The sequence below is a fragment of the Haemorhous mexicanus genome, chromosome 1, assembly GCF_027477595.1.
Source record: "Haemorhous mexicanus isolate bHaeMex1 chromosome 1, bHaeMex1.pri, whole genome shotgun sequence".
Lineage (NCBI taxonomy): Eukaryota > Metazoa > Chordata > Aves > Passeriformes > Fringillidae > Haemorhous > Haemorhous mexicanus.
The window spans coordinates 121,701,556-121,726,325 of record NC_082341.1 but is presented as its reverse complement, the minus strand read 5'-3'; positions in this window follow the sequence as shown (position 1 = coordinate 121,726,325).

The following is a 24,770-nucleotide window of genomic DNA, read 5'->3' as shown; positions in this document are numbered from 1 at the left end:
TCACCACAGGGCATGAGAATGTGTTGCATACAAAGGCTACTACACAAGCATTTGGAAATGCTTGGAGAACCCGTTGGCATGACACGTTTCAAGGAACAAAATTAAAACACTGGTTTATATTCAAGGCTCTGAGGGGTGGCTGAGCATATGCCATGAACATATAAAGTTCCCACCTCTCAGCAGAGAAACCCTAACATATAGGATACGAATATACTCACCAATTTAGCTTGTTTCCTTTGACTTTAAAGCTCAATGGAAGAGCAACACTTCATAGATGAAGTGCTCTGAGAACCCACAACTGACTGGTCATTCCAAATTCCTGCTAACTTGCCATAGCCTGATGGAAGGCATGAGTCCTCAGTGTAGTTTCTGATAATTCAGCGCCAGTTGTTACTGCTTATAATAGTAAAAGGAGAATCTTGAAGTACTGACACACCAGTTGTGGGATTCAGAAGGTCTGTATTTTATCTGTGAGATCTGTCTATCTCACTGATCTGCTAAATGACAGTGAATAAAATTGTTACTCTGATTTCTTTACATTTGCTTCTCTGTAGACTGAGAATAGCAATGCTACCCTATAAGTCCTAATTCTTTAATGGGCTAATGTGATTTCTGAATCATTAAAAAAGTGTAAGGAAAGGTCAATATATTATAATGGTAAATAAGCTACACATTTTGGGGATTCAACACATAATTTTTTTTTTTGAAAGCCAGTGTTTTAATTCTTAAATAGCAGTTTATCTTAAGCAAATGCTTCTGTGTCTTATAATAGTAAGAAGTGACACTACAAAACAACAGTTTGAGACAGAGCCAAGATAATTTCTACTCCTTTAAACTGGAACGAGAATTTCTCAGCCTTGAAGCATGACAGCTATTCGGGAGTCGATTTTTCTGGCTTTGAAATCTGAGTTGTACTTAGCTATGGGATCTGACAAGTTTCTGCTGCCTTATATCATCCCTGTTCACCTGACAGCACAGAAGAAGGTGTCTCACACTAATCTTGTCAAGCTGAAGCTCCACTGAGAGGACAGTGATAAATGCTAGTTTGAGTCTATTGAGCTTGTGGTGGGTGGGCAATGGATAAAGGTTAGATAAATAAAGCAGCAAGAATTATAAGATGAAATATAGTCTATTCATTCTAGTGTATTGCATATAGTCTGATTCTTTGTGCAGTCAAAATGAGGTTTTCTTGACCAAACAGTGATCTTTCCTAAATCAGCTGTCCCTACAAGCCCATGTCCCGGTGAGGTTTTTGTCTACTTGAATTACTGGCCCTGGCAGAGAGTTCCATACCTCTACTAGGAGGAATATGGTTCTGGGAAAATAATAACCACTCTGCAAGAAAACAATCATCCTTTGACTTATATATCCCTACACCCTGCTGACTGTTCAAGTGAATAATCTCTGACTATGCACGAAGGCTCAGTGTATCATTCCTTAGGCGAACAAATTCCAGCAACAAGATGAGCACAGTGAGTGATTTTTAAACACTTCTAATGCTGCCAAACCAAATAAAAATTCCTTCAGAACAAGGCTACTCATTGATGCCCCTTCAAAGGTATTTTCATAATGTCTTCAATTAGGTTGTGGATCAATACAGTTGTACTCTGTGGGAATATTTTAGTTCATCACATGGTGCAATTATCCATGACCACAGACACAAAACCAGCAATCATTGGCCAACTGAACATGTGTTAATTGGAAGCATGAATGCTCTAAAACAACCAACAACACCAGTTCCTTACATAATCACTGCTTTTGTATTTCCTTTTTGTTGTGGATACCTCTTTGCTGTGGATGCAAAGAGGTAAACCCCTCACCCCCTAGGGTGAGGGGTTTATTCCCTACTTCCCTATTCCCAAACTTTCCAGTTTCCCTACTTCCAGAGGCATTGCTCAATGCCACATGGTATAAGACACAGCCTTTCCACTAGATCTCATCAGTCACTTTCCATAAAGGGTAGTGCCACAGCTACCAGTAAGTTTCAACTCCCTCTTCTTGTCTGTACTCACTCTTCCTAGTGAAAAAAAAAAAAAAAAAAAAAAAAAAAAAAAAAAAAAAAAGAGGGAGGAGGATGCTTCATTAAAGCAGCCTGATACATTTTTTCACAGTGTTATTTTTGTTGAGCATGTATAGCAATTCAAGTCTGTATTTACTACTACTACTACTACTACTACTTCTAATAATAATAATAATAATAATATATCTTTCAAAAAATAAACCCTGGTGTGTTTCAAAGCAAGGAGAAAGGCATCTCATCTGTACAAAAGAAATTCAGTTAGACATAACCCCAAAAATCTGCTTGAGATTGAAAATGAGAGGAAAAGTAAGTTCAGAAAATGCTTTCAATATCAGAGGTAACTGCTTTTTACTGCTACATTTATTGTGAAAAGAGGAGATAGTCAAGCCAGCTGATCTGTCAGAAAGATGATCAGTCACAGATGACAGATTCTGGCTAGATAGGGTGGATCTGCCACTTTTCTAGTGTGGAATGTGTCTGAGGGATTTTAGACATTAAATCTGCTAAAGCACCCACTGAAAGGCATACCCTGTTAACCAGAACTGTTCTTACCACATAACCAAGATGTGGATAAGGACCTATGGGCCCAAGATGCTCTCATCTCCAGCTTTTGGCTCTGGATCCCTGATCTCTGGGCAGAACCTCCCCTGGAGTCTGAGTTCTATTCCCTCCTCCCTGCAGGAGGCAATCTAAGTTAAGAAGTCTAATTGACTGTCTCCAAAGTCAACTCCCTCACTCACAAGAAAAATCATGAAAAAAGCTGGAAGAAATATTCTGCCCACCAAGCTTTCCCTTGGGAGCTGGGCTCTTCAGTTTGGCCACATCTCTTCCTCATTGCAGCTCTGTGAGTCCAGCCTAAATACATCCTTGCTCCTGACCCCGACCCTGATCCTGGCAGACTGACTTGACTTTCCATCTGGATCCTGGACCAGCCTAACTATAGTGGGTAAGCAGGGCTGTCCCTGGGCTAATGCTGAGCCTCATCACTGTCCCTGGACCTGGTCCTGACCCTGCCTGGCTAAACTTCCTGACTTCTTGTTGGGGAGGTCACAGACCTTGCTTGTCTTGTTGCCACCCTCTGCTCCTGCCCTTGCAGAGCAGCTTGTCCTTGCTGCTCCCTGACATCTGGAAAGCATAAGCCCACATTCCTTTTTACAGAAAATAGATGTTTAAAAGACACTTTGTGGCTCTAAATATATACCAAAGCATCCCAGAGGTCACAATCTGAGGCTCTGTGGTTGAATCATGAGAATGCCAATGCAGCAAAATATCAAAGACTCATAAAAGCATTTTCTGGGAAGGACTTCTTGAGAAGCCTAGTCCAGTCTCCTGTTAAAAAAGTTAAGATAATTTCAAATCAGCTGTAGCTTTGTCTAACTCAGTTTTTGAAACATCCAAGAATGAAGAGTCTCTGTACAACTTGTTTCAGCAGTGCATTACCCTCTTTCTTCTCTTAAACTTCACCTCTCAAGGTGCAATTTGTGGTCATTTATGGTTGTAATCAGCACAATACTTCAATTTCTCAAGTTCCCCTGAAATCCTTCATGTCTCTTATTTAGAGAATCACTAAAGTCCTTCTGGTACAAAAGTCTGAGTTATCCTCTGGGCCATGTCAATGCTGTCTTTCATTCCGGTCACTTCAATGCTTGTTTGGTGTTTGTTTTTTGGGTTTTTTTTTTAGTTTTAAAAAGATTCAAAGGGTCATACTTTCTTTTAAAATACACATGGAAAATGAGACCCCTGCAGTACATTTATACCTTTCCAGCAGGCTGCTGAGAGGGTGGACTGCATGTAGCAGGCTAGGATGTTACAACATGTGGAAAGGTCCATCATACTGGGTACCTGCTGGAGTCCTGGGCTGGCAAGAGAGACAGACACAGCCCTGGCCACAACACCTGGTGGAATTGCCTTTGATGGATCTAACCATCAACCCACTCATGGGTTTTGTTTAAGAGATACTCATTTGTTCCCATCCAGAACAGATTCCAGGACAAATCTAGTCTGCACACTGTGCTTCTGGTCAGGGAAGTGGGACCCTGGAGTGAAACAATGAGTAATCCAAGCTGACGGGCCAGTGACCCGCTGACCCTGAGATAAAGAGCTCATTATTGATGCTGTTAACACAGGGAAAAGAGTGATCCAAATCTTCTTAAGTATTTCCACTAGATGGACAGTTTGTCAGGGAGCAAGACATCTTGATTGACATCTCTTGGTGAGTGAAAAGGCTGCACTGGCCAAGTGTCACTTTTATTTCAGTCATGTGACACTTAGGGTGTACTTTACCAATTTGTCATTGCTGTATTTTGCTCAAATGCTCTGTTAAGTATTTAGTAAAAGAAATATCATAATGCTGCTTATTCTTTTGGAGTCAAATGGAATTGGAGAACTGCAGAGTTTACTTTTGATGAGGACTTACTACAGCCTGATATGGATGTTTTGGAGCATGGGAAAAATAATGACAGGGAAAAACAGCAAAAGTGTTCCCTCTCAGTATTTCCTGTGTAAGAATTCTGAATAGAGCCCTCCATACCACTTTCTTACTGAAAACTTGGTGACAGATTTTGGTAATGCAGAGATGGTTTTTTCTGATGTTGTAGGACCTCATCAACATACCTGAAGGATGTGGTGAGGGACTCTCCAGACGGTTATCAAGCTAACAACTATTCTTTCAGGAAGGGACTCCATTGCTTTGGAGAATTCCAGGCCAACTGCTCCAAGGGGGCTAGTGGGAATTCTTCTCGAACTCCAAGTTGTAGCAGCACTGAATATCAAACCAACACTGAACACCAAACAGCAAGTGATGCAGCTGAGGAAAAGGGAAAAGAAAAAGTACCGAAACATAGTGTTGGGTGCTTCAGACTATGACAGTCAGACTGTTGCCAAGAGTGAAAAAATGTTAAAAAGCTTATATAATAGACATTTACAACTAATATTATCACTGGATTTCCCAAATGTAGGCTGTGTTCCTTTCAGGCAAGCACATTCAGTTTCTACCTTATTTTTGCCCTCGATGAATCATAAATACTGACTCAGAGAGACGGGAAGTGCTTGATAGCTATTTCTCTTCCGCATTTGGAATAAAGCAGGCACACGTTTCTGTCCCTTAGGATATGCTGGATAAAGGACATCTGTGACAAGGAAGGATAAGAAATCTGTTAAAGAAGCCCAGAAAATATAAATTAAAGTGGAAGTTGGTGAGGATCTTCCTGAGCCCACTACACCACATTCTTCAAGTTAAGCAACTGGAAGACTGTAGTGTACAAAAGACAGAAGGATTATTGAGTCAAATCCTCATATTTGAAAGGGGCTTGAAGACTTCAACATTTATTATCTGGTTAGCTTAACATTACCAGCATGGAAAACAAGGAATTTCATCTGAAGCAATGAAACTTAGAACTTAATTTCTAACTCCCCCCAAACAACCCCTCCCACCCAACCCTAAACCTTTGGAAAGACCACAGCATAAAAACTTAGAAATTGGTTTTTTTTCTGAAAATAAAACAAAATAAAACAAAAACAGGTTCATTGGTTGATAAAGACTCTCTGTTGACTATCCCAAAGCCATATTACATGTTTGGCTAAAACATCACACCCTAAGAATGAGGTGCTCTTTTATGATGTGATGCATCGCTACTCTCCACGTCTTTAGGAGACGTCTCTTTGAATGGATCTGCTCTTCCTATCTGACCTTGAGGAAAGTATAGTGATGAATAAAAACACCTTTAACCATAACAAATGTCTATCTATTCTATCCAGAAAAGGAGGGGAAAAATTAAGGTATAGCTATGTAGGCTGCTGCTCAGCTCAGCTCAGCTTAAGTGTCTCTCTACACTGACAACATTTGGCTTGCACTTATGTGTATTTGAATCTCTTACCTGTATTTATCCAACAAGCCTTTTGTTCACGTGCCAATAGAGCTAGAATCTTGCCTCAGGATTATTTTATTTTATTGCTGTAGTGCCCGGTACAGCAGAAAAAGTTTCTCGTAAATTATAAATTTGCATAAATAAAGCAGCTTAATTAAGTCTCCAAAATGGAGACCAGAAGTCAGCTGTAGATTTTATGGACTCTTAAGAAGCAGTGATGGTTTTGAAAGTTGGGTGGCCACTCTGCAGGCACTGTCTTATTTTAGAAGTCTGAATGGAGGAAATGTGAGATTTCAGGTGGGGACTACTCAACAATGTGCCCTCATAACTCACATTAAAAGCAGTGGCTGAATTCTGCATTTCTCAAACATCTGGGGAATCATTTAATACACACCCTTTAAGGCCTCTTAAAATCCAGTGTAATGAAGGACATGCAGGAATGGGCTGATACAGCCTCTAGATGTATTCCTGGAAGAACATGCCTCCGTATAAAAAAATGTGGGGAAGATTTGACAGTGTGTTCACAAAGGTAACAGCAGGTTCTGAAATTAAACTAGGCAATAAGCTTTCAGCTCAGAAATCTCCTGTGAGGTACTGTAAAAACAGCCCCAGCACCAGGCAGTGCGATATCCTCTGATCAAATGAACTGCAGACATGAACACAGAAAAAAATTGGGTCAGATAGGCAGCCTGCTCTGGGCTGCTTCCCTCTGGGACAAAAATATATGCTTCATCCCATGACTTTCCTGCATTGTCTGCCACAAAAGGCTTTTCTTTGTTAAGGACAGAAAACACCACACAGTAATGTGCCACTCCCCACCTGATGATGCTTGTCCAACATCCTTATCCTCAGCAGCCAAAGGGCGGCTGCATCTGCCTGTGCCTGCAGTGTATCATTGTTGAAAGCATTTCAGATGTCTGTGTTGGCCAATGCTGAGTTGGCTAAACCTAGCTAGGCAGAGGTAATTCTCAAAGTGAATTCAGAATATTCAAACAAATATACCTTATCGATTGTAAGGCGAGCACACTAGCTACAAAATAAACACAATGATTAGATGAAACCACTCTACCTCTGTCTTAAATACAGGAAAATCAAACCTAAGGAGTCCTGACTGATTCCACAAGTTAAGTCTCAGGAAGCAGACTAGAAATTTTTATCTTATATGAAACATATAAATATGTCAGAACCCTCCTAACTGCTTTAGGCCTATTCTCTCCACTTTCTTCCATGTTAAGTGTCATCAGTAAATTCCAGCATGAGCAGCTTGCTGACACTTTGATTAATACCAAACTGACTGTAATAGTCACAACTATATCTTCACACAGTTATAGCCATGTCAAAATAGTCAAATAACCAGCCAGTATGGCATGTTATATGCTGCTAGTTCAATATGGCACAAACTTGCACAGCCCCCAGCAGAGCACTGAGCAGGGCTGTGTATCGCATGGCACGCAGAGCCAGGCATCAGCTGAGACACTAAAAGCAGTGGACACACTTAAGCTGAGATAAAGTGAAACCCTTAGAATGCTGCTTGTCACTCCTCAGTCACTGTAAATGTAACCAAACAGAAAATACTATCATTCTTTCAACAGCTACAATAAGGAATGTGTTGGCATGTTGTGCTAAAATAGCCTTGTGCTGGGCTGTTTTCAACACAGTGTGTTATTGCTGGTAGCCTTAACCAGGGACAGGTGGGAAAAGAAAATATTTACCACAGGCTGCTCCAAAGAACTTCCTAATTGCTTTTAATAGCAGTGAACACCCTGTTCCCTGGTTTTCAGAGTGGCTGCTATGGACAGAGTTCTATAGGAGACCACACAAACCCTTAGGTCACAGTACCTTGTAATGTGATAGATAGATACAAGAACTGGATATAGAAATGGGATTTAGAAAACCCCATTTTTTGCATTCTTTAATCTGCTTATGTTGAGAGACATCAGTTTTCTTCTTATCTATAAGATTTCCTTACTAGAACTTGATTTCTTGCAATTATTAATCCAAATTGATTTCATTATGGGAACTCTTAGGGATAATGGAAAAAATTTCAAAGCAAAACAGATGCAAGTAAAGAGTGGTTGTAGTAGGTGGGGGTCGGTCTTGTTCTCCAGGCAGCAACTGACAAAAAAAAGAGGACACAGTCTTAAGCTGTGCCAAAGGAAATATAGATTGGAAATTAGGAGAAAGTTTTTTATGGAAAGAGTTATAAAGTACTGGAATTGACTGCCCAGGGAGGTGGTGGAGTCACCATCCCTGGATATGTTTAAAAAAAATTACTGAATGTGGCACTCAGTGCCATGGTTTAGTTGAGGTGTTGGGGCATGTGTTGGACTCAACAATCGTAAAGGTCACTGCCAACCTAGTCATTCTGTGTGATTCTGTGTGTGAAGCAGATGGGGAAAGAGGAACCTGAATACTTCACGTTGATTCCTTTCTGTATTGTTCCAGTTTTACACTAGATCACAAATCTGCAGTGAATGGCAACAGAAAGGTGAAGACTTCTGTTTCATTTTCTCATATCGTTATTTGGAGAATCTTTATGTTAAAAGACAAAGGGAGACAATTTATGTTACCACCCCAAAATTTATCCTCCATTATAGAAATTATTCTCTCATTAATTATTAGGGAAATATCACTTTTATGGTGAGGTTATTAGAAAAAGGAATTGGAGTATGCTTCATGTCATAAATTTAGTACATTGTAAATGAACAGTCATCTATATTACATTTAAAAGAATCATTCCTACTTAGTAATAACCCAAGAGGTGCAGGACAGGTTCAGTGAATTGATGGAGAAGTGGCAATAGTTGATACTTAAAGGAAAGGCCACTTATCCCACTCAGCCAATAATTCCCAGGAAGAATACTGTGCCAAGATTTGAAAAGATAGAAGAAGGGTCTCGCTTTTAGGTGAGTGAATCTCACATCTTGAACACATTGAAGAACAGATGTATGCTGTCACATAAAGATGTTGTAAATTTTTCATGTTTTTACATTTTTATGCTATTGGATAAAGCTGGCTGAATACTATCTGAGGTTTAAGGCACCTACCTTCTAAGTTCAAAGATTTCCACCATTTTGGAAAGCAGAATAGATGTTTGCTTGTAGCTTACAAAGCACTGGAATGAGAATCAATAATGAGTTTTTATCCAGAGCTCATTTGTGACACCCTGTAAATAGTTCTGTGAGTTCATTGCTAAACACCTGCAGAATGAGGATCAATAAATGCAGGAAGAGAATTTTAACAAATCTTGGTTATTATGTTAATGAGCAAAGACAGTTACAAAGGATTTTGCAATCTGTAGAAAATTAAATATAGAGTAAATAACCAGATGGGATGAAAACAGAGAAACTCAGTTTCAATTAATACAGTTAGTTCAACTAATACAGTTGTGTCAAAGCTCTGTGGAAATCAGTGGTAGTTTTTAGAACAGTACATATGAATACAGATTTATAGCAAATATCATATTGCCCTGATGAATTTAGTCTCAAAACGATCCTAGAAAATGCAGAAAAGGTCTGTGGTAGGATAGTGTGAATGTTAAAGCTATGAGGAGGACTAGGCACAAATTAAAAGGGAAAAGTACAACTGAGAGAGGCAATGATGTCCTGAGTGTGTGAAACAACAAAACATGAAAAACAGGCATGCAAATATTGTTTAGCCTAAGATTATGACAAGGAACAGAATGAAATGTATACAGAAATGCAACAGACATAAAATAGTACAAGTATTGCGTTTTCTACCATTTACAATTAACCTGTGTGGATTGTTGTCACAGGACTCCACTGAAGGAAAATACAGTAGTAAATTCCTGAAAAGAGGAGCATCTGCAGCTCAGCCTGAGATGACCATGGAATAAGAACTATGAATCCTCATGTGATGTAGTATCAAGCCAGGGCCAGCTGGGTCTCAAAGTTCTTCATTTGTGGCCCAATAAGAGAGGGAGCAGAAGTGCTACAGTTGAAGGACAAATGTTACAACAGAAGAACTGCTGCTTTATAATGGCATCACAGCTTTTGTCACTGGTTTTACACATCTGCAGGGCAGGATTTGGTATTTACTGAGAAATGTAGTATTAAAATGCCAGCATGCATGTTGCTCCTTTTTAGTGCAAGTGATTCATATTCCTCTAAATCACTAAAACTATAAGAATATGTTTAGCTTTTTATTGATCACAGGAAGTGAAAAAAACTTAATGGCACTGAGGAATTTGCATTGAACTCAAGTTAGCTATGTATTGCAAATTACATTGAGATTTTTATCTTTTAATCCAAAAGCAAAAGCTATCTTAAAACAGATTGTTGCTAAGTGGTTAAAACCAAGATGAGGTCTTGGTTATTCTAAATTATATTCTCAGCTTTGAGTCAGAAATCTTGTGTGAATTCAGACAAGTTATTTAACTTCTATGCATTTAAACTTCCTCATACCTGAAAAATGGATCTGCCAAATGAAGATGCTGCTGAATCATTAAGTGCATTCTGTGTTCCAGACATGAAAACTTTATGGAAATGCAAAGTGTTATTACTGAGCTTTGTTTTGAAAATGACAAATGAATCAGATTCTTCTAGCTGACACCCCACATAAAACAAATGTAATTACATAGCAACATCATAGCTGGGAACATTTATGTGAGTGAAATTCTAGAGTGGCAGTCTGGTATCCCAGATACAGCTTGGCATTAGCTACACAGGTGTACAGTGGGAATTATGGTAGACTGTTCCCTTAAGATCTATGTTTGGGATTTATTCTGCCTGTCTCTCCCTTAATCTCTCTCTCAGGTCATCTCCAAACAGTTCCCAGGTCACTGGGCTAGTCACAGTTTTTACATTGAAAAAGCACCAAAACAAGGTACTTCCCCTGCATTGCACGAAGCAGGGCCATGGATGTCAGGTGAACTCAGGACAGGAGCTGCATTCCTGTGCTATCCTCCCTTTCCTATCAGTAGACAATGCAGTTCCTTAATAGTGAGGGATATTATGTGAGCGCTGCTGATTTTACTGATGTACATCACACAGAGGTGTCCTGCAACTTGTCTGCTCCCAATTACAAAAAAATGGAATTGAAATAATAATCCTTTTTGATTTGGCAGATTTTATTATATCTTGCTGCCTTGCCTTTGGATCCGTGCTGGGTCTTTTTCTCCTTACAGAGAAATCTTTGCCTGCATCCTCACAGGTGCTGGATGATGCTGGAGGGGGAATTTGGGCAACCAGGAGGAGACACACAAGGCTTGGTATTACAGCTGGGACCCAATTTACTTCTATTTGCCCAAGCTTGCTGCAGCAAAAGGATGGGATGAAGGTTGTATGCAAAAGATAATCAGAATAAATTCTCCCAGCAATAGCACCATGAGGAACAGACTGTGTAGACAACACAAACACGGGGACACTTTATACAATGTTCATGGTGACTAGATGCCTGCAAGTGAAGATCACTGTGCTCTTCTCTATGAGCAATGCCACCTCCTGGTGTCCTGGATCAGGCCCAGGAGAAAGATCTTTTCTGCAATGGATGAAAGAAATAATAAAAAAGCACTGAAACCCACACAGACACAAGAACTGCTTCCTGTTTGTGTGAATGTTATGATCCAGGGAGTACTGTTTCATTATTGCTATGCTCCTCTTTTCACATCTGCAAAAACAAACCAATCGTCCCCCTTGAGCATCAGTGAAATTACTGGGAATTGTAGATGCCCTACTCCAGTTTGTGAAAGAAATACCAAATGTAAGCATTGATTCTAAAATCTTGGTTCTGGTATCTTGTGTAAGCTCCGGGGTTGAAGACCATGGAACTGCACCTAGCAAAGGAGTGTTATAACACAGGAACTAAGGTACAACATCTTTGTTCTGCATGGTTCAACCTCAGTCTGAACAGTGCTGCCACAGGGGGGAAATAGCTCAGATTCTCATTAAATATTTGCTCAAATGCTGAGAGAGCTGGAATTGTTGGTGGTGATATAAAGTGGAGAGCAGAATAGATTCTCTCATCTATTTCCCACAGCTGATAAACATTAATGCCCTTCAGTCTCTCCCCAGCTGGCCCAGCTTCAGATGAGTAGCAGAGTAATGAAACCTCCATATCCTATTAGCAGCTCTCGGGCCATCCGTGGTTCACTGGAGGAGCGCCTGCTCCAAGCTGAGATGGATGGCTCCATCCCTAATGAGAGCAGAGCCAGGAGCGAGGCTGCACAGGGAAGACCTGCCTCTATCTCTCTGCCTCCATCCTCCTCCCTGTGCAGCAGGAACCATGCTTGCAGGGGGGAATTTTGGTAAGGATCTGGTACCTTTATTCCACGTAACAAAGGAAAGACAAATGGTAGCACATTCATAATTCTAACACCAGTTTTGACATAGTAGGACAAAATGGTGCCTGAGGATTCCTGTGTATCAAGCAGATGGGCCATCCATTATTTTCCCTCAGGTCAGGGGTAATCCAAAAACGAGAGTCAGCAATCATTTTGCAGGGTATAACAAAACCATTTTTTTGCCTGCTTCTTAATCCCAGAAAGCACTACTGTCCTCTACTTTTGTCCACATACATTATCATTTTTGTCTATTATCTGCATCCCCAGAGACCTAATAGTCTTTCTTCAGTGCAGCTTGATCTGGAGCAGCTGTAAGCTTTGCTGCAGGCAGTGTCTGACAACTGCTTGCCTCTTGGTCAGTGTCGGTTCCCTGGGGGAGGGCAGGCATTCATTTCATTATTAAAGCAAGGAAAAAAATCCTATATTCATTTAGATCCAGAATGAATACATAATATTTGGAACAAAGGGCCCATGTTCCAGTCCAGCTGGCAGTGCTTTTACCATTGCCATTCTTCAAGGCTAGCTCCTGCTTAAAGCATGCATTAAGGTCATTTATTTAAAAATAATGGAATGTGCTGCAAAACCCCTTTTTTTTCTCTGTCAGTCTAAATTTCACCTTCCAACATCTCCCATTGATCCTCAAGCACTAAGAGCTTGTGTGGAACAGCACTTTTGTGAAAATAAAGATTGTTCAATTACAGCGCTTGGGAGAAGAAAGCAATACCTAAGAACAAGCTCAATGGTGTTTTGTTGTAGCTTTTTTTCAAATCCAGGTCCAAGTCTTATTTTGCCATATGTGTTCTCATTCAGGTGTTAGGTGAGTGCAAATTTATCTATAAATTAACTCCTCCTTTACTAGGGTTAAAATAGAAGTTGATAAAAGGGTTTATTGTTAGCTTACTACAGGACACCCTAGTACTTCACATGATTAGTCAAGGTAAGATAGTGAGCATCAAAACTGTCCAGTGCTTTAGCTGCAGTTGTCCAGCACATCTGGTTATGTTCCCTTTGATTTGAGACATGGAAGAAAAAGGCTCTGAACCAGCTAGTTTCTCTTGATTTCAAGAAGCTAATGTGCAGCATTGAAGAGGATTGGGATGAAATCTTGAGCCTGTTGATATTAATGGACACAGTCATTTACATCAATAGGACAAGAAGAATCTCTGTGGTAAAACACAACTAATGTTTCAGCCAGATTGCCTTCTTAGGGGCCTCCAAGGTGAGTGAGCAAATGGAGACTCCATTCTCCAAAGACCATGCAGAAAGGTAACCAAAATTGAAGTGAAAGGCACTTCAAAGGTAAAATCAAACATCTGTGGGTCATTTGATACCAACTTTTAAAAATTTAGGAGATTTGTCTGAAGCAATGGTAGCAAATAAATGCTAAGCATGAATTCTGAATTACCATGTTCTGAGAGTGATTTATCCATCCACTCATCCTTACCTTAGATGGTGGGATTATCCTTATCATAATTTATGTTGAAATGAAACCATACCTGTGATTTTTTTTTTTAATTCTTTAATGCTAGAATGACTGTTGAATGACTGTTGAATGACTGTTCAGTTTCTTCACAGATTTTCACCCCCTGTGAAACAAGCTGATCCTGTTACAGGAAGGTAGGAAGGTTTTTTTTTTTTTTTTACACTGCTGTTTTTTATATAATCTTTTTGGTAACAGAAACAGGGAAAAAATCCAATGAAAATATTTACTGATATCTTAAAATTTGTATTTGTGCAGGAATCATATACATTTTGTATAACAACTAATTTTCCTCCACTTTCAGACACATAAGACAACATTGTCATAAATAGAATCAATAGCAAAATTTTTACCTCACAAAGCAATTTCCAAATCCTTCTGAAGACATTTTGCAGACAGACACTTCAAGCTGTAAGGTGGTGATAACTATTTGGAGGGATTGAGGCCAGGCTTGCCATCTCTTCATCATTTACATCTGTTTTCCCTCAATGCACATACTTCATTCTAATTACTCTTAATAGGAACTGGTTGTGCAGTCTGAGGAAATCTGAATTAGTCGCTTTTCATTCAGCAGAGATGAAGATGTTTGTGACTAAAACCTGCCATTCTGCATGCCTAGCACACAGCATTAATTGGGCCACCACCTTGACAATACTGAAAGGGCACGGGGCGGGGGGAGCAATTTTGTCTTTCTTTTGTGCAGTCCACATGAAGGTCAAGAAGACTTGCAGCTGCTTTACTCTGGGAAACATAAGAGTGGCTTCCTTCTTGCTTCTGTCTTTCCCTTCTCTTTCATCTCCTACTTTCAACAGCAAAACATGGAAAACATACCCAAAGCAAACAAACCAAGAAAGGATAGTTGAAAAGAAATCTTTCAATGGCCTTATGCATTATGATGTCCTGGGGGAAATAAAGCTCATCCCAAAGAAGGCCCGCCCTGAAGACAGGTGGTATCATGCATGGCTTCTTGTTTCTGCCAGCTGAGTTCAGACACACACAGAGCTCAGTTACAGTGAGAGCCTGTACTGCCAGAGCTGTAGTGGTTGTTGGAGCGGGCTGCTGAAGCAATAGGCATCCCATTCTAAGTCAATCATGTGCCTATGACCTAATTTAAAATTATATAAACCTCATTTGGATATTTGTTTTAATCTCACCTTCGCTTTTATTTTTCATTTTATCTTGACCATCTCCTACATCAACTTTGGCTTTATTCATCTACTGCGTGCAAAACCTCCTGAAGACTCCATGTCTCACTTCCAGCTCTGAGGATTGTCCTGAAGGCTACACCTCACATTAAGCCCCTTACAAGGTAAAATGCCCTGGCAGAGATGACTGCTGCAGATCCTGACTGGAAGCACCTGCTTAAATTGGCCAGAGACGTATAGGTTTGTGTGCACCAGGAAATAAAAAGAGTCAGGGCACAGGCTTAAGCTGTTTCCATGACAACTTGTACTGTTTAATTGCATTTTCCCTGCCACATGTGGATTTGGCCCATGAGAGCTGTGATCTCCATACAGCACTGAAATGCTTCACAAGGTGACACACGCCGTGGGATACTCCACATTTATATACAGATAAAGATTCCCTGCAGTTTTCTTGGTTTACTTTTGGGATGGAAGAAGCCACATAATTATGACCTGTGCACTTACTTCCAGGCTCAGAAGAAGTCTCTTGGAGCTGTTCAGCTTAATGTGGATCTCATTGGGGGAAGGGAATGGGAAATCCAGTGAACAAAGACTCATAGAATGATTTGGGTTGGAAGGGACTTCAGAGATCATCTACTTCCAACCCCGCTGCAATAAGCAGGGATAACACCCGCTAGACCAGATTACTTAGAGCCTCATCCTACCTGGCCAAGTTACTGCTCTCTAGCCAACCATATCTTTCACAAGGGGGGCTGAAGAGATAATGTCCTGATTCTGGCCAAGACAGGGTTAAGTTTTGCAGTAGTCAGCATGACTAGGGGAGGTTATTCTATACCACTTCACGTCACTTTCCAGGGGCAGGGGAAGGAGTCGCCTCTGGGTCAGGGTTGGGCGGTGGAGGAAGTGGTTGGGTATTGTTGGGGGTGGGAACTCACATGCAAATCGTTCATTTCTGGTACCCTCTGTACAATTCTTGCTATTACTGCTCATTTCCTTATATCATTGTTGTTTCCAGGAAATTGTTCCTATCTTAACCAAAGGTCTTTACCTTTTGGGCCTCCATTCCTCCTCTCCATCCCACTACAGCGGGGAGGGGACCGGGAAGGAAGGAGTGAGTGAGCAGCACATAGTTAGTCTTAGTGGGGAACATTAAATTGGGGAGCACCATTCCTTAACTGCCTCAGTTATTCAGTCTTTCTTCTCTCCATCTACCTTCTAGCAGCCCAAAATCACCTGCAGTTTACTCATATCCAGCAATCTTTCTGCCATCTGCACTTTTCTGCTGGCTCTAAGAGTTCAGTAGGACCCAGGCTGTGGCCAGCTCTAGGCCGTCTTTATTTGTTTCTGGAAGATTTAAAACATGATATTTTGCTTGGGGCAACATTAGCAAAGGGATTTGTTTTAATATTTTATCTGAAATAAAACAAACCTAAGCATCACTTTGAAATGTAGAATTTCTCACAAGAAAGTCTAAATCAACTGCTCGGTTTATTAGAGATCCCTTTTTATTGTGTGTGGGGGGGGTTCAAACACCATAATATCGGATTTTTCAGTTGCATACATACATTGCATGCAAATGGTCAAACAGAAATGTTTTTTGCAAAAGTAAAATATGGATCTCTGGGCCCCGCAGTGAATAGATACAAGAATATAATGGGATATGATTGCATTTACTCTAATGATGCACAGGCGCATTATGTGCATTACTATAATCAGGGAACTGGATCTTTTTACTGAAGTTTGGCTGGAATCTTATTGTTCTTATTTTGTTTCCCTTCAGAGTGAGTAAACTGCATGATTTAGGCTATGGCACCTGGAAAAGAAACAAATACACAGTGTGCCTGCAATTCAAATTTTGACATCCATGCATACTCCCTGGAGCTGGCATCTGCTACAAGAAAAACTGTGGAGAAAAGGGCAAAAGTAGGTGTTGAAATGTCATTATTCTGCAACTGTTTTTGTAGTACCTGACCAAATTCTTCAAGTAGACAGTGACCTTATGGAAAAATACTGTAATACAGAGAAAGCACTAAATGCTATGTTTGGTCAACACTGCTTTCCTGGAACAAAATACTTCCAAGGCCCAGGTAACAGTGGACATCAGGGGCCAGCCCTACCTCAGAACAAAGTACATAGGATTTTCTTACCCTCTCCTCTGCCCTGGTTTTTATGTAAATAAGTGCCCAGCAAAATGATCTGGAAGGAATTGGAGGTACAAACTCCACCCAGGACTGAGGTCACTTTGAAAAGGCTAGAATGAGCATGCAGCATTTCAACTAAATGCAAACTATCAATTCATTTAGAAAGTCAGGATCTCTATTTCTGCATGACTTTAGGTTTTTGGTTTTTTTTTCCTTTTCTAGCACATTTGTAAGTAGAAATAGTCACATGTATGGTAATGCCTATGGTGACATATTACTTCAGGTCATATAGATTAGACAGAATCTGCAATTACTGAGTAACACTTGAGAGAAGTAGGATCCAAAGACAAGCCAAAGAGAGATCCAATCAGCACATAGTCCTTACCTGTTTTCTCAGTTCATGCTCTGCCTTTTGTCACAAAGATGAGAAATTTCTGCTTGTTCTACTGCCACCAGCTGCCAATCCCCTGAGCTGCTAAAGGCCAACCCACCTGCTCCATGCTCCTTCTCACCAGCCAGCGGTACAAAACACCAGTAGGAAAATGATGTTTTCATGCTACAGAAACCAGCAAACCAGAAGTAAAGCAAGGCACAGCTGCTGCCTTGAGAAGCCTCAGACTGAACTCCAGGCTGAGCACTCATCCTAGCCACAGGCTGCAGAGCAAAGCAGGAGCAACAAAAGTAAATTGCTCAAGGGAGTGCAAAAGTTTGAACATGAGGCAAATGAAGCATGAAAAACGAAGCAGTGAACCAAACAATTATTCACCACTACAAGAAAATCCATTAAAGAAAAACAAAGCCATCTACAATAGCGCAGCTGAGGGAGGTAGAGATGAAAGCAGGGAAAACAATCCCCCCTGAAAAGCTATCTTGGAAATTCTTGGAGTAAGGAAGAAAAGCAGGAGAAGAACAGAGAGGGGAAAAGGAATGGGGGAAGGTAAAATATCAAAATGCAAATTAGTAAGCTTCATCAGAGAACTCATTCCAAGACATGCAAGGAAAAGACTAAACAAGAGCTACTGCCTCTCTGGGCATGGTTCCACCTCATCACATGCAAGGAGAGAATCTCAGATAACTGAGGTAGAATAACAAATCATGGAAATGGTAAGGTGAACGGTGAAAAAGGGGGTTTTGTCCTTATAATCATACTCAAGATATTGTGTATTTGTCACCACTGTGTAGTTCTGTGAGGTCAGTTAATTGACGTCAGTTTGCTGTGGAATGCTGTTACTAGGTAGAATTTTGAACATACTAATTTTGTCAAGCACCTTTTCCTTCAAAGAAGCTGCTGCTTAGTGCATGGCAGATAGTTAGGAGCACATCCCCTTTTTCAGAACTGTCTCCTCTTGAGCCACATTGACAGATAAGGTCTTACAGATTATTTTTTTCCCCCATGGTAGTCACATATGAGAGTTGCTTGGGGCAATCCATTTACCATTCCATGTACCATCAATCAGGGCATAAAACTCAGGGAAGTGTACATAGTGACAACAAAACATGTATGTAACACATCCAGGGATGTCACATTGTTCAGAACAAAAAGGCAGAGGAAGCAAACTGTCTATAATCCTTGGACATATATAGCCCCAGTGTGAAACACAAAAATAATTTAATATTTATTATGCATAAGCATGAGCTTACTTTGAATGCCAAGAGGTCTACACCGTCTGCCTATTGTATTTATTGAATCCTTTTGACTCCAAAACACATTAATCATAATTTGAAACTTTGCTGTCTGACTAGGAGAAGGAGAATATTTTCCAAGTCCTGAATGGCAGCTAAATCACAATGAGGTGGATCCAGGAGCTGAAGCTTTTTCTGTAACTCCAGATAGCACTGGCTTACCTCCCTTGCATAAAATGGCAAAGCTAAGCAGCATATATGCTACTGTGTTGGAACGTGGATATTTATCCCTAATGAAGTGCAGTGCTGGAAGAGCGACAGCAGAGATTCCCTCTGTTTGTTGCATGCTAAATCTAAAGAGTGAAAGGGCAAGCTTGAAGTATAACATGGGAGATTTAGAGGTGAAAACTATGATTTGGATTCGTTTTCCTAAAGAAAAATTTCATTTTCCAAATTTTGGGAAAGACCAGATTGCATAAATAGCACCAGGCTAGGCTGTTTTCAAGGGTTAAATACTATTAGTTGCTATGAATATTAGCCTAAGGTTATCACACCTGAAGGCTTAATCTATATTTGGAGTCAGCTACCAGTTGAAAATTATTTAAAATTTATTTGAACATAAGACTTCACCTCCTTCCTACAAACAGAGGCAATGTAACTTATCTAAAACATTAAAATCCAGCTAAGGAGATAGATTAGAGAGATCTGAAATGCATGGAGCACTCAGACACTTTAACATCTTTTTAAGAATAGCGATTTATGGAGATTTTAACTTTTTTTATTATTAATTCAATTCTACTCAGACTCATTCTCCTTTTTATTTTTTTTTAATTCTCTTTAGCTGTCACTCATGTTGCTTCTATTCAGGATGCTTCTTCTGCAAGCCCTATCAGCCTCTTTCCCTGACATATTGCCACTGTTAATTTTTCTCATGTTAGGAAACATGGTCAGTGTTGCTGGCCACAGGCAAATTCTGTAACTTATCTATGCACAATGCTTTTTTTAGGATTCACTGTCATATTTGGCTCCAGATTCCTAACACAGTTACTGAAGCATCCCCAGAGCAGAAACGAGCACAAAAACTGCCAGGGTGGATGAGACCCATGGTCCATCTAGCACAGCATCCTGTTTAAAACAGAGAAAAGCCTGTCTGCTTCCAAGGAAGTGTCAGTGTGGACTATGTCTTCAAAAGAGTCTCCAGAGGAGCCTTTGCCTAACTGAATGTATCCTCATTCAAGCATGTCTCAACCTGGGTGCAAGAGACTTTACTCCCTCATTCTTTTTGTGATTTTAATTCAAATATTTTTTTAGAATCATAAAGCCATGAAAAAACTGAGGGGAAAAAAAATCAAAGCTGGTTCAGGATGCTATGAGCATGTGTTATTTGCCAGCACACCCTGCAGGTGACCTGGGCTCTCATCATTCAGCAGTCCTGTGAAGAATAAATCTGCTTTGTCCTCTCTTTAATTACATTAGCAGTAGGGAAAAACCAGCAGACTACCTGAGTTAGGACCACGAGGATTTAGAGCTGCTACTGATGAAACCATTTTTCTCCTAGACTGTAGAAAGTGGGCAAACTTCATGAAGGTTGAAAATAGCAGGTGATATCAGACAGGCTTCAGCCTCTTCAGCCCAGACTGAGCAAAGCTGCTGTGTTCAAGTTGCTGCTGGTGCTCTCCTAACAGGGATGTTCCATGCAATAAAGTCAGATTCTGCCTTAAAACCCAGACTGTTAATGCACACATTTCTTGATTTTTTGCTAATTCTTTTCAATATTATTTATTTTACAAGGGGAAAGGGAGTATAAACTACCTGAGAACAGAGGCCATGAAGAACAATGGAAAACTGCTTTACAATGACATGCTCTTCTTTCTCCTTATTCTCTGTACCAGAAAAATGGTGTTGACACTGATAATTATATCTGGCTATGAAGATTTAACTATGTCCTACAGCTAATAGAAATTTTTAGACTTTAGCTCACTAGGAAAACATGAATAGTTACATATAGTCAAGGTTTCAATTACTCTTAAGTTTGCATACAGGTCTGCTCTCTTTATTACATCTGTAGATGCTCTTACCTGATGGCACTTCCTATCACCTTCAACAAATGTAGATATTTGCAGTAGGTACAATGCTTACTCAACACATTTAGGCTCTAAAATTAATGTATGTGCATTATATTGATCATGGACTGTTGTGTAGTTTTCCCACTGTTTCAAGAAGACACAAGACAAACTACTTGTTATTTTTAAGTGAAAAATCAATTCACTTGACTAAAGTCCAGCATATCTGCGTTATTATTGATTTCTTTCAAGACACTGCGCCATGGACTATTTAGGAACAAGGTTGAATATTTATTTCAATAGTATTTCATTGGTTGATTTTTTATTGAACTGGTTGAATAAAGTTAAAATCTCTCATATGCGAGACACAGTGTATTAAGAATATCACCTTAGTCTCTAAACGTGAAATGAGTTGAACATTATGCATCATAAAAAAGGAGCCCATGAGATGAATCATTAGTATAAAGCCCTTTGAAACATTTATTGTTTGGAATATAGCAGGGGCATTTGCTTTTAGAAATTACAATGCAAGAAAACCCACTGCATATTAGTGAATTGCAAGGTTGTACAGAATTCCCTGAGCTGAATGTCTGAGCCCATGAAAACAACAACTGCTAGAAGAGGAAATCCAAAATCTGTAGCAGAAGGAACCCAAATTATGAGTAGCTCAAGGTTAATAGAACAGACCTTGCTCTCCCCTTCTCTGGCAAGGCCAGGTGAGAGATATTTTGATTGGAAAACCAAGTAGCCAGCTCAGCATGCTGCTGAGGACTCTGCCTGCACTTGACTGCACAGGTGGGTCCTCATGTGTGGCTAGAGAGCACCAAGATTTGCTTGGCTTTTGGTTAAATGTTTGCTTGATTAAGAATGCAAGGGGACCTGAATGTCCCCATTACCATCTCCTAAATCCAGGGCTGGGCACAGAAGTGCCCTGCTGATGCCTGCTGTGTTAACAGCAAATGAAGTGGGAAAGGAGAAGATTGTGGAAAGGACACAGAGGTATTTTGTGGGCCACTAAAGCACAAGTGTCACTGAACCAGGACAGGCTTCAGACCTGTGCTATGGATCACAGAAGAATGAGGATAGGGTTCTTAGTGCTTTCCCATATAATATTGCTCTATCTTCTGCTGTTTCTTGAAAAGAAATGATTCCCCTAGATTCAAGACCCTCATATTCAGGCCAATGCAGGCACAGAGGAAGTCCAGAAAGGAAAATCAGGCAGCTCTGCCCTAGACCACTCATATAATCTTGGCAGTGCAACTTCCAAGTCATCCTTTTCTCATTGAAAAAGGAGATTCAACATAGATCCCCACAGACTGCTATGTCTTAAGAAGGAAATTGCCTCTTTGTCTCCTCCCGCCAAGATGGGCATCTCTTTCATTTCAGTTCAGCAGGTGATGCCTGCAGAGCTCTCCCTTGGAGTATTGCCACAGCAGAGCAAAGCCTTATCCCTTCACACAGCTCCTGCCTTACCCTGTTCTGTCAAAGGACCACAAAGGTAAGGGAAAGAATATACTCCCTAGTGGCATTCAGAGCCTGTCAGTCTGGACCTGAGGGCCACTGTATTTTACTAAATTGACTGAAAACTTTTTAAAATTGTGAAAGGGATTTCCCTTTCCTTTTGTTTCCCTCTCTTTTTCAGATAAGTGCTCTCTTCCTCTGTCTTTCCAGGGGTCTGGAAGAAAGACCCCTTTTTTTGCTCACAACAACAAGAATTTTCATATGGCTTCCTTTTCAATACACTAAATGTACAAAGTCTCAGCACATAAAACCCAATCTTGTTACCAAATGCATTAGTTCACATATTCAAGAGAGTTGAAAGATACTAGGGTTTTTCTACAGAGCTGAGAGAAAACTGAGTATGTAGAAGGGCTAACTAAGGTGTAAATTTAAGGAAAAAAAATTGAAACAAACTAAAGGGGGTTTGAAGAAGAGCAACAACTCATAAAATCATTTAGGTTGGAAAAGACCTCTAAGATCATAGAGTCCAGTGGTCAACGCTTGGACTAAAAAATGCTTCCTTCTTGATGAGAGACTAAGTAACCCTCAAAAACTTCATTCAAGATAGGTTGCTACTGGAGGGCAAATCAGAAATATTAAAATCAGGAGCTAAAAGTGCCCAGCTAATTCCTTAACAGAATAAAAATCAACAGCTTAAATAATTTTTAAAAAGGAGAAAGATAAGATCATGGCACTAGCTGTACCATGAAAGTTGATAAAAATGTCCTAACATTTGGAAATACCCGTGAACGAACACAGCCCCCTCTAAACCTTCTGAACCTATGGAAGATGGTAGAAACATTAAGTCTTCTGTCTGACTTCCTGGGGCCATAGGCAATTCTGTAAAGGCAAACTTCCTTCTGTCATCTCCTTGAGAAAAGTGATGAGTGTGAGGGAGTGTAGGTGGGACAGAGAGCATGAACTGTTCTCTGTTCTCTTTTCAGTAAATTAAACATGTTCAGGTTTGGCTTGTTTCAGTTGTTTTCAGGTTCTGCTGAATCAGATGTTATTTATTGTGCCTAAAGAGGTATTTAACATTTTATAAACTACAGTCTGACTGAAAAACCCAAGTTCACCCCCTTTTTGGGGACTGATTGGTGGCAGGGATTGCCTGTTAGCTATGGTCAGAGGCAAACAGGCCAGGCCATCCCTTCTGCAGCAGGTGCTATGGTCTGTCACCATGAGCTTGACCTCACACTTGTCTTTCTTAGAGGAACACAGAGCTGAAAGTTATCTCCATCTGGGTTTGTCATTTGAAGCACAGCCAAAACTGAGTCAGCAGAATCTAATCTTTCAAACATGACCTTATTCCACTCCTGTAGTGCAAAGCGTTTAAAATTAAAGCTCTCCATTTAGATCACCTTTACTCCAAATTTTCATTCTTCTCTGGAGTTCAATGCCCCTAATTATTCAGTCTAGCTGCCACCCTCCCAGAAACACAGTTATACCTTTAATCCCTTTTACTGCATTTCTTAACAAAAGCCTGCTACTAAAAAATTTCCATAGGTTCTCAATCCTAGATTTTCAGAGGTATTTCAATATCTAGCTAGCCAGCGTTTCAGTGCTGTTCTGGTACTTAAACTATTTTTTAAAATCTCTAATATTGCTTCAGTTGGGCCTTGCCTTGTTTCATATACGGGTACGTTGATTTGCAAAAGATATTACCTGTAACACCTCTAGACCCATAGATTCTGTAACCTGTAAATCTCTAGACCAGTAGATCCATTAATCTAATCTAAATAGTTTTCTAATTTTTATCCTAAATATCCTGAAAACTTCTATTTTTTTTTTCCTTGAATGTACCTATCCTGAATAAAATCTAAAAAACTTAAACAGTCCGTTAGTCTGTGTTGCTTGCTAACTCCTGGGAGCTGCCAGAGCACCACACCTAGGGTCTTTACACTGCCCAGCAAACCAGAGATGGCAAACAAAATTCTCAATCCTGCAATTCACTGGAATTAGCTGGTTCACCAAAATCAACCTGCATTATTTTAACCAACCTCCAACAGACTTTGAAGGGCAGGCAGGACAAAGGGAGGGCATTTGCCAGTTTTTTCCCAGATAACTAGTCACTCATAACAGCCTGAGCTCAGTGCCTAAATCCTGTGATGTTGTAACACCAGGGGCCTGGACGCCTTCACCAAGAGTGCCCTCATGCCTGGTCTCTGCGTCCACAGCCATTCCCTATCCTAATGCTTGAGGACCTGGAGGGCTGGAAGCATGGCTTCTCTGTATTGAACCCCTCATGTTTCTGCAGTGCTGACAGGAGAAGGGTGGGGTGGGTGAGGATGCCCTTTGCCCACCATGGGGATGCTGGTGGGACATTGCAGTGGCTGGCTGGCAGTTCACAACCACAGCTTCTGGGGTGTCTGCTCTATTTCACTTCATCATACAGATGAAGTGGTTGAGATCAGGGGAACACATTTTGAACTGGAAACTACAGGTTCTTGTCTTTCCAGAAAGGAAATATGTTGGCAGTTCTAGTCTGAGAACGGTTTTCAATTTTCTGGTATTATCCTACTTCCATGTGATACAACTGCCTCCCAGTCACCTTCACTTGTGACTTTTTTGAAGTTCACCTTTCAGCCCTGCTTGATATCATAATACCATTAGTGCTAATGAGCTCTCCAGC